The sequence below is a fragment of the Triticum aestivum genome, chromosome 4B (genome assembly GCF_018294505.1).
Source record: "Triticum aestivum cultivar Chinese Spring chromosome 4B, IWGSC CS RefSeq v2.1, whole genome shotgun sequence".
Classification (NCBI taxonomy): domain Eukaryota; kingdom Viridiplantae; phylum Streptophyta; class Magnoliopsida; order Poales; family Poaceae; genus Triticum; species Triticum aestivum.
In genome coordinates, this window is record NC_057804.1 from 237,268,797 (window position 1) to 237,277,707 (window position 8,911).

General features: G+C 45.3%; 1 long non-coding RNA gene across 1 annotated transcript; it reads left to right on the forward strand.

The window, feature by feature from the left end:
• The first annotated feature begins 1,690 nt into the window (after positions 1–1,690).
• Positions 1,691–6,381, forward strand: LOC123091886 (uncharacterized). Its single transcript, XR_006443746.1, has 4 exons — positions 1,691–1,815; positions 1,915–2,301; positions 4,106–4,203; positions 6,249–6,381. It is a non-coding gene; the product is annotated as an uncharacterized lncRNA (long non-coding RNA).
• The last annotated feature ends 2,530 nt before the right edge of the window (positions 6,382–8,911 follow it).

An 8,911-nucleotide genomic window follows, 5' to 3' on the forward strand; every position in this document is an offset into this window, starting at 1 on the left:
TGGTCGATGGGGCTGTTGACGATGCAGATGGTGATGAAGATGACGCGCTGCTTCCGTCTTCAGGTTCGCGCAAGCGTTCCCCCTACCTACCGTGCCAAAGATGTCGTGGGAAACCACGGCCACCTATGGCACTAGGACGGCCCCTTGCTGGTTCAGTAGGGGGAGTCGCGTTATACAAAGAGGATACCAACGCAAGGCAGCACGGCAGGGATCGCACATGCAGTTTTACCCAGGTTCGGGCCCCCACGAGGCGTAAAACTCTATTCCTGCTTTGGTGGATTGATTGGGAAAAGGTGGTGGTTGTGCGTAGTACACTTGCCCGGCAAGAGTTGCTTCGAGGCAGCGGCGACTACGCGCGTACGGGGTTGTGAATGGTCTAAACTTCTAACCGCTCGAATCATTGCCATGGGCGTTCTTTAATAGATCAAGGGGTTACCACAGTGGCAAATTAGTCATTAGACACTGATATGATAGCAAACAGTGCTATCATACCTAACTCTGCAGGGTGACAGCGTGCCTTTAATGCGCCGCTTAGTGTCACATCATTGGTTCTCTGGCAAGGCTTGCCAGGCTAATTTGCTAGCTCCAGGCCTGCTTGCTTGACACGTCACTGGACGAGTGTCATTTTGTGGGTTCACCTGGTAGGAAGTGGCCACCATGTGGCGAATGGCTGCCACTTAATCATCCTGCGTCTTGACACCGCACTGATCCACGACGTGGGTCATGGTGGAGCAGTCGGTGGGGTGATCTGGTATCCGTGAGCCCAGGCAGGCCCTGCCGGGGCGCATGGGTCCTCTTCTTCTGGGGGTGGCCTCGCCCCTTGCCGGGATTGCCTGCCTGGCAAGGGAGGCTTCTTTCTTGATAATATCTGGTCCTTCTGCCTCAGTCTTGGTCCCTTCTGATCTGTTAGTTGGCTCTTCGAGTCTCTTGGTCTCTTGCTCTGGTGTTTCAATCTTGATCTTGTGCCTGTGCACAGTCAGGTCAACAGGCCCTAGGTCTGTTCCACCAACACTACCTTCCCGCTCGACACCTATTTGATAAGTGACGTACTAGTCGCTGAGGTGGAGCAGTGGCAAAGTTGTGGAAACTTCCCAGGTCTTCGCTTGCTTGCTGACAAATCCAGTCTTGGTCTTCTCTACTATCTTGTTACTACTCAATCACTTGCCTGGAGATCTTCAACGTGATTTTATCAACTAAGTCTTTAGTTTGTTTATAATTATCCTCCGGCGAGCCCTGCTATCAGGAAGGCTACTTCTGCCTGTGCACAAGTTAGGGGTGCTAAAGGACCCAAACTTTTGTACACCGACAGGAGCCCCCAGGCATGGGACACACACTACTGGAAACGGGGAATTTTTCATCAGCCAGCTCTTTGCCATCTGTCAGCTGATGGCAAAGAACGTCTTTGCCATCTGCTTATAAAAAACAGATGGCAAAGAACGGACAACCGGCAAAGAACATGGTTGCCATCAGCCAATTCTTTGCCATCTGCTAGTGGATGGCAAATAATCTTTGCCACCTGCCAGCAGATGGCAAAGAGGTTGGCAAATCCTATGACCGTCAAACGTGTAACCGTGTACCAGCCCCACCTCTTTGCCATCTACCAGCAGACGGCAAAGATTCTTTGCCATCTGCTGACAGATGGCAAAGAGATGAGGTTATTTTTTTTCAGGTAAAAAAACTGTGGGTTTATCCCCTCCCTCTCTCCCCTCCTCTCCCTCCCTCCCACGCATCTCACCCGCCGCCGCCCAAGCACCCCGCCGCCCCGCCGACGCCGACGCCGGTCCCCGCCGACTGCTTCCGCCCGACTTCGATTCGGTACTGCCTTCTCCTCCTCCTCATATCCCCTCCGCTCTCGGTGTTGCACCTACCACTTTTAGCGCGGCTCTATTGGCCTCATGTTTCTCTCTTCTCTAGCGATTGGATTGTCAAGGCCGCTCGCCGCCGCCGGAGGAGGTCGGGGAAAGGAAGCCACCAGCTAGCCGTCCACGCCAGGCGCGACGGGGTTCCCGCTCCGCTGGTTGGACCCGGAAGAGCACGTACGTACGAGATCGACCGGCTCACAGAGCGCGGCCAGAGCAGCTTCTGTTCCCACCAACGCCGTACCCCGCGGCAGAATAGTGCGCGACGCCTTCGCCCTGTGCTCGTGGCGACACCGGGCGAGCAGCCGAGCGCGCGCCCCTGGCCCGGCCCCGCGGCAAGGCAACACCGCGGTTGGTTTATTCCTCGTGGTCTCTTGCCATAATGCTCCCTCCGCCTGGTCCACGTCCACTGGTTGCTGCTCATCATCCCGGTGCATGACAGGTATGATCTCAGAACGTCAGATCAGGTGTCTGGTGGTCTGCTGTTATACTAGTACTAGTACCTTTGATGAACCAATACTAACCTGGTCCCGAGCTCCGAGGGGATGGAACGATGCCAGCAACAAATAACGAACGTGTGCCTAGCAGTTTACCAAGTATCACTAGCATGTATGGTGCTCGCAGGCATGACAGCAATGGGGGTTATCTATACTTTTTTCATAATAATTCATCTTGCTGTATTAATTTCCTACTGTATAGTTTATTGAAGCGAGTTTCGTGTTTCTGGTCAGTTTAGTTGATCCGAGTATATCCCCCTTGGACCCAAACGCAGCTGATTAGCAACGCCTAAAGCCTCTTTTTTATTCCTTGGAATCAATAGGCCATTGACACGACACCTTGAGAGCTCACGGCTTCCTTCTTTATCCGTCGGATGGACTTGGAAAGCGGCGTGTAGCAGTTGCATTATTCCACTTGATTACTGGCCACCCTTTCCGTGTTATTTTCACTGTAGCCTTTCATGCTAGCTGATTCCAAATCACATGCTCCCAACCTATCAGTTTACTTTTGAGATTTTCCCCGTATGTATATTCCAATTCTACATGGAGTCTGCATCTTCCAACACATGGCCCGACACTGATTAGGAGAAGCTCCCTATTGTATTCTATATTGGGAGTCATTAACGTGTCATGTAATTTGCTAGTACTTAGTTGCTACCTTGGCATCCCTCTGAAAATAAATAGATGGTATAGATGACACTTATTTTACTTAGAAGCACTCTCTACAGATAGTATTTCGTGTAGAAAGAACTCACAGACATGATCTATATTGACAACTTTAGTTTGGACAGAGATGAAGTAATCAATTTTGGACATGTGGATGGCATTCAAATATATCGGTTGCCAAACTGAATCAAGAAGACCACAACACATAAAAATTGCAAACTATGGCAAGCAGTTTGTAATATCTGCTTATTTGGATGAACAAACCGGTGTGTCCACAATGCAAAATAATATCCCTGCAAGTCATCACAAACAAATATCATGTAAGTAAAACAAGTCTGCGTTGTAATGCTATGAATCCTGGAAACATCAGAAGGACACTCTTAGATTTCGTAAAAGGGACTTTTGAAAAACAATGAAAGAAAGTTAGCAAGTTCTCTTATCTGCAAGTATAAACATGACAAAGGCATACACTAATTAGAGAACGTAATTGATTCAGTCTTTCAACTATATTTTTCGCCGAGGAGTCAAGGGTCGAGGGGTTGAGTGGTCGAGGGATAAGATTTTCTCTTCAGATAAGAAATACTGTACTGGAGTTCAGAAATCATATCTCTTCAGATAAGATTTTCAACGGACTCTTGAATAGATGCGATCTTTGCTTGAGCAGCCATTAATTATACTACTAGATCTTGCTTGTCGTTTCGCCGCCACAGTATCTGTACAAGGACTGCTTAAAATGTCTGTAAACAAAGATATCTTGTATTTATGCTGCTATAACTGATGGTCACCAGTTTGCTCTGGTGGATTCTTCTATGCTTGCACTGTTAACTATCTTTAGAAAAATCTCATGTATATGTAGATTCTCATGGTACGAAATTTCTGATTATAGTTGTGCCTGTCAATTTGTATTCACACTAAATGTATCCTCTTGAATTTGTTGATACTGTTTCATTTGCATGCAACTAGCTACTGTCGGGCACAACACTAACAACGCCGAGTATTTAGACCCTAATTTGTATCTTTCTTTTACTATTTACATAGCATTCTGAAGTTGTTATCGCTGATGGAAAATGAAACTCTACGCAGGTGATGCTCCTGGGTGACTCCAGTCTGAGAAAGAGGGAAATGCAGGTCACGCTAGCTTGCAACCATTTTTGGGATGGATTCATCGATAGAATGCCGAGGTAAATGCGGTAACTAAACTGCTACTAAAAAAGAAACACAAGATGCTGGAGTTTTACACAATTTACAGTATTGCATGTTTCTCTATGTCCAACATTTCACTGTATGTAGCACTGAATGTAGGGCCTGTTTGGGTACAATGGCTATGCAAGCAGTGACAGTGGATTGGGTTGTTAATTCTTCGGGTTTAGGATTTATTCTGACTCTATTAGGATTTCAGTTATATTTGTTCCAATGTGGGTTAAAACTCCTTATTATTTCAGTAAAGTGCATGCCCTTGGTTTTCCCCATTGACCTTTGTTGCTCTGAATTTGGCCACCTGGGTAGTGTAGCAGTACTTGTTACATGCAGAGTGTTAGAAATCAGCACTAATTCTGAATTTTTTTCCATCATTGCTGCTTAGCACTCACATTTCTTCGCTGAAGGATAGAATATGGAGTAATAGAAGCTTTGGGAAAGGGCTGGAGCTCTAGGGCTTATGGTGGTTCTGCCTAGAAATTGTTACAAACAATCTTGTCCCAGAATTTAAACATAACTAAATCTAGGCTCTTCTCAAAAGGCTCTCACTGTTGATATATATTGACATTGTAGTTAACCTGTATCCTGCTTTGAGTAGTACACCTTGTATTGTTAGTATATATAATCACTCAATGGTTTTGAATTAAGTTATGCATTTTTTCTATTACACTCTAGCCAAATCTGATAAAAGAGAACGCTACAATAGCCATATCGAATAACTCTGACAAGGTGTAATGCAAGTTCCTTCCTGGAAGATGTTCTTTTGAGATTGATGTCTGGCAGGCATTATCTGTCTCTGCATGTTGCAGACTCCAATGTATATCTTGAGAAAGAAATTTGCTTGAGTAACAAAGAAGTTTCCCATATGGCCATATGATGTTTATGGATTACTTCTAGCAAGCAATCAGAGCTTGGAACCACATGCTTATTCATTGTTATTGTTGGCCTAAAACTTAATATATAACTGCTACTCTGCTTCTGCACTTTTGAAAGCTTAGATTTGTTAATATGATTCAGTTTCTTAAATTAAAGCTGATTGTGGACATCTTTAGTGTCTCTGCCTTATTAGGAGTGTCATTTGATGATAACGTACTTGCATTGAAGTTTTTTCGATGGTAACACCTTCGTCATATTCCGAAGTTTTATATTATTATTCTTAAGATATTTGCAAGCCTGTCAAACTGTTTTCTCAAAATTCCTGCCATCTTGCAGTGATAATCCTCAAGCTGATAAGGATTCAAATTAGTTTTCCTTTTTTGCTGGCTAGTACAGTAACTTTGTGCATGTAACATGATTATACCACTTTCTGCTGTACAAGATAAGTACACGTCTGTGGCTTCCTCCAGTTCCCCACCTTCGGGCTTAAAGCCTGGAAGCAAATGTAACTTCCATATGACTTTTTTTTCTTGCTGAACAATTTGTAAGTCTAACTGGTTAAAAATGCACAGGCTTGGAAATATTCACGAATGTAGGTTCTTGTAGGTGTCCATGCTTAGAAAGATTTGTCAGTTTCAATTTTCTACTTCGTTGTATACTTGTCTAATACCCTGCAAATATACAACCTACTGTCTCTTAGATAACAAAAAGAAATGTGAGAGTTGATAGCAAATATTATGCTTTCGATTTTCTTTGCTTGATTATGTTGGCATGATTGGATGATTTGTTTCTTAATAGGGTCATGTAGCATCATGCAGTAGCTCTGATGACTTATTAGCATGTATTGTTAGTTTCAATGCTATGTAGCATCATGGAATGGTTCCAATAACTTGTTAGCATGTTTTGTTAGTTCCAGAGAAAAAGCAAAATCCCAGCTCATGATGTAATTGTTCAATTTTGTTCATAGTCGAGCATTGGATGATATTGTATTTGTCATGATGTACATGGTTCATGAACTATGCCAACCTGCAGCTTTGTTGTACTAGTGATAGTAGGATAATGCAAGTTTTGACAATCCATGCATATTTCCGCATCATAATAATCTTCTTCTTCTAGTCTTCTTCTTCTAACTTTCTTCTTTCCCATTTTACAGATTTGCTTAAGATCACGGAAGCTTGGGTTGATGGAGTGCTTGTATTTAGTTTTTGTTTTGACCTTGTGAAACTTGCTACCTATGGATGAAACTGTGTAATATTGATGAAACTATGTATATGTATGGATGAAACTTGCTACTATTGGTAACATGTGTTGGATATATGTGTGTTCATGACTATTGGTAATATGTGTTGAATATGCTATATTGGTCATATAAATATATTTGTGCTTGATTTTCTGTGAAAAGGAACTGATATGCGAAAAATCAAAATTAAATGGGGCAATATAGTCACTAATTAAATGGGGCAATATAGTCACTTTGCCATTAGCTGGCAGATGGCAAAGAGGCCATGTGTCATCTACATGTAAAATTTGGGCTGGCCTATTTGGGCTCTTTGCCATCTGCCAGCAGATGGCAAAGCTCTTTGCCATCTGCTGGCAGACGGCAAAGTATGCCGTTAGCCTTCTAACCGGTAGGGTTTCAGACAAACTGTTTGCCATCTGCTGGCAAATGGCAAAGCCTTTGTCATCCGCCGACCATGCCTTTGCCATCTGCCATGGTAGATGGCAAAATGCCAGATTCCAGTAGTGACACGTGCATGCAAGTCGTTGTTGGGCTAGGCCCAAACAATGCATAGGCATGTGGCAAAGGATAACTATCATAATGTTCTCTTTTACCACGCCTCCCGGCGGTAGTGCAGGTGTGGTGGGAGAGGTGGGATGAAACGACTGCAGCAGTAGTGCGTCTAGGTAGCGCATCCATGTCGAACAGTAAAGAGCCAGCCCCCGCGCCTTTCCCATAAAAAGGAATCCGTGAAGGCCGCTGCTCATTTACCTCCCCTTCTTTCCAATCTAGCAAGCCGCCATCATGTTCTTCCTTGCGCTAGTGCAGAGCACTTTTCCTCCATCCATCGCCTCTATGCCCTTGCTTATCCCCAACCTTCTCTTCTACGATCTCCATGGCACCTAAAAAAAGAGCCAAGACAAGCCGCAGAAAGTCGTTGACTTGGAGGCGTAGGCGAGGACAGAAGCCCTGGCGAACGCATGGAGGAACTATGCCGTCTTCGCGCCAGTGGTCAACAAGATCACCTTGATAGAGCGGTATACATACATGTGGGGGAAGGAGACGATGGCTCACACTGCCCCCCATGTACTTCCCTGCTCCACCAAAGGAACAAAGATAAATACCCTTTCTTTACTGCGTATTTCTACTACGGGCTCTGCCCTCCATTCTCTGATTTCTTCAATGAGATCATGTATTCATACGAGGTCCATCTCTTAGATTTGACACCGAACGCCATGGCTTGCATGTCTATTTTCGCCCATATGTGCGAAAATTTTGTCGGGGTAGTCCCCAATGTAGCCATCTTCTGCCACTATTTCATTCCACACATTGAAGGAGATGCCCTTTCTGTAGTGTCACCTAGATTCCCAGGGCATGGAACAAGGACATTTATTCAGAGTGAAAACTACATCGGAAGTGGGATGAATGGCGAGCGGATTGATGCTGGATAGAAGAGAATTATTTCCCGCCATTCTGTTTGCGTCGGAAAAAAAGGTGGTCCGAGGCGAGGATTGGAGCAGTTTTGATACTAAAGACAAGAAGCTCACAATTGCCATCACCAGAATCAACTGTCTCAGAGCTGCTGCTCTCACAATTAAAATGGTGGTTGCTGACTTTCTTCGTCGCCGAATTGCCCCTCTGCATAACGAGGGGAGACTAGCCTGGGACTTCAAGAACGCTGCAGACATCATGAGGTCGCATACTGACCTAAACAAGAACTTGACGGTCCTGCAACACACAGCTCTCTGCCATCAATTGTTCAGAACCAATGGCAACTTCAAGTTTCAACAACCGTAGTTCCTTTGTGCAACAACTTTGTCTTGGGCGCGAACATACAATGATGCTAGATGCAATGCTCACGGTGTCGAAGGGAGTTGGGTTGAACCACCTGCAGACCGTGTTCAGAAGTGGTTTGGTACTTTGGTGGAGAAAGTCGTCAGGGAAGAACCAGAGCTCGTCCGCGCCACTACTAACGAAGAGGTGGCATACATTGCCAATAGGGCAGAAGAGGCAGGACTAGCCGAAGAGGCTAGCGGCTCGGGATCTACGGCAGCTGATGTTGGTGAAGAAGAAGGGGTGCCAGGGAAAATTGTTGCAGACCAAGGCAAGGTTGCCGGAGAACAACGTGAGGTGGGTGCCATAACTCCTATTGAAGAGGACACGTCTCATGAACAGTTGTATAGGGAGCCCCCTGCTTCGGCAAAGAAACCCCACATCCTCCAAAAGGCCTTCTCCGGTGACCTATGCATCCACCTTCTTCAAGTGATGAACTTGTTCGCAAGAGGACTACCGGCAAGGCTGCGCAGCGGCAAGGTGTCTGACAGCAACCTGCACGGCACACAAGGCGCACAACCATGTGGGCAACTTGAGCAGTTGGATCTTCTTGACCCGCTGCTTCTGCTACAACCAAGCGTGCAAGAACTCCTAATCCACCTCCCTCCTCTTGCACATCACTTGGAGGGGAGTATGACCTCTCCGTCCTGAGCGAACGTTAGGAAGAAGAAGAGTAAGGACTCTTGTTTTCCTCCATCAATTCTTGATTCCTTGACTTGTTTATTTGATTTGTTTAGTCTTTATTTGCTTCCACAAATATTTAG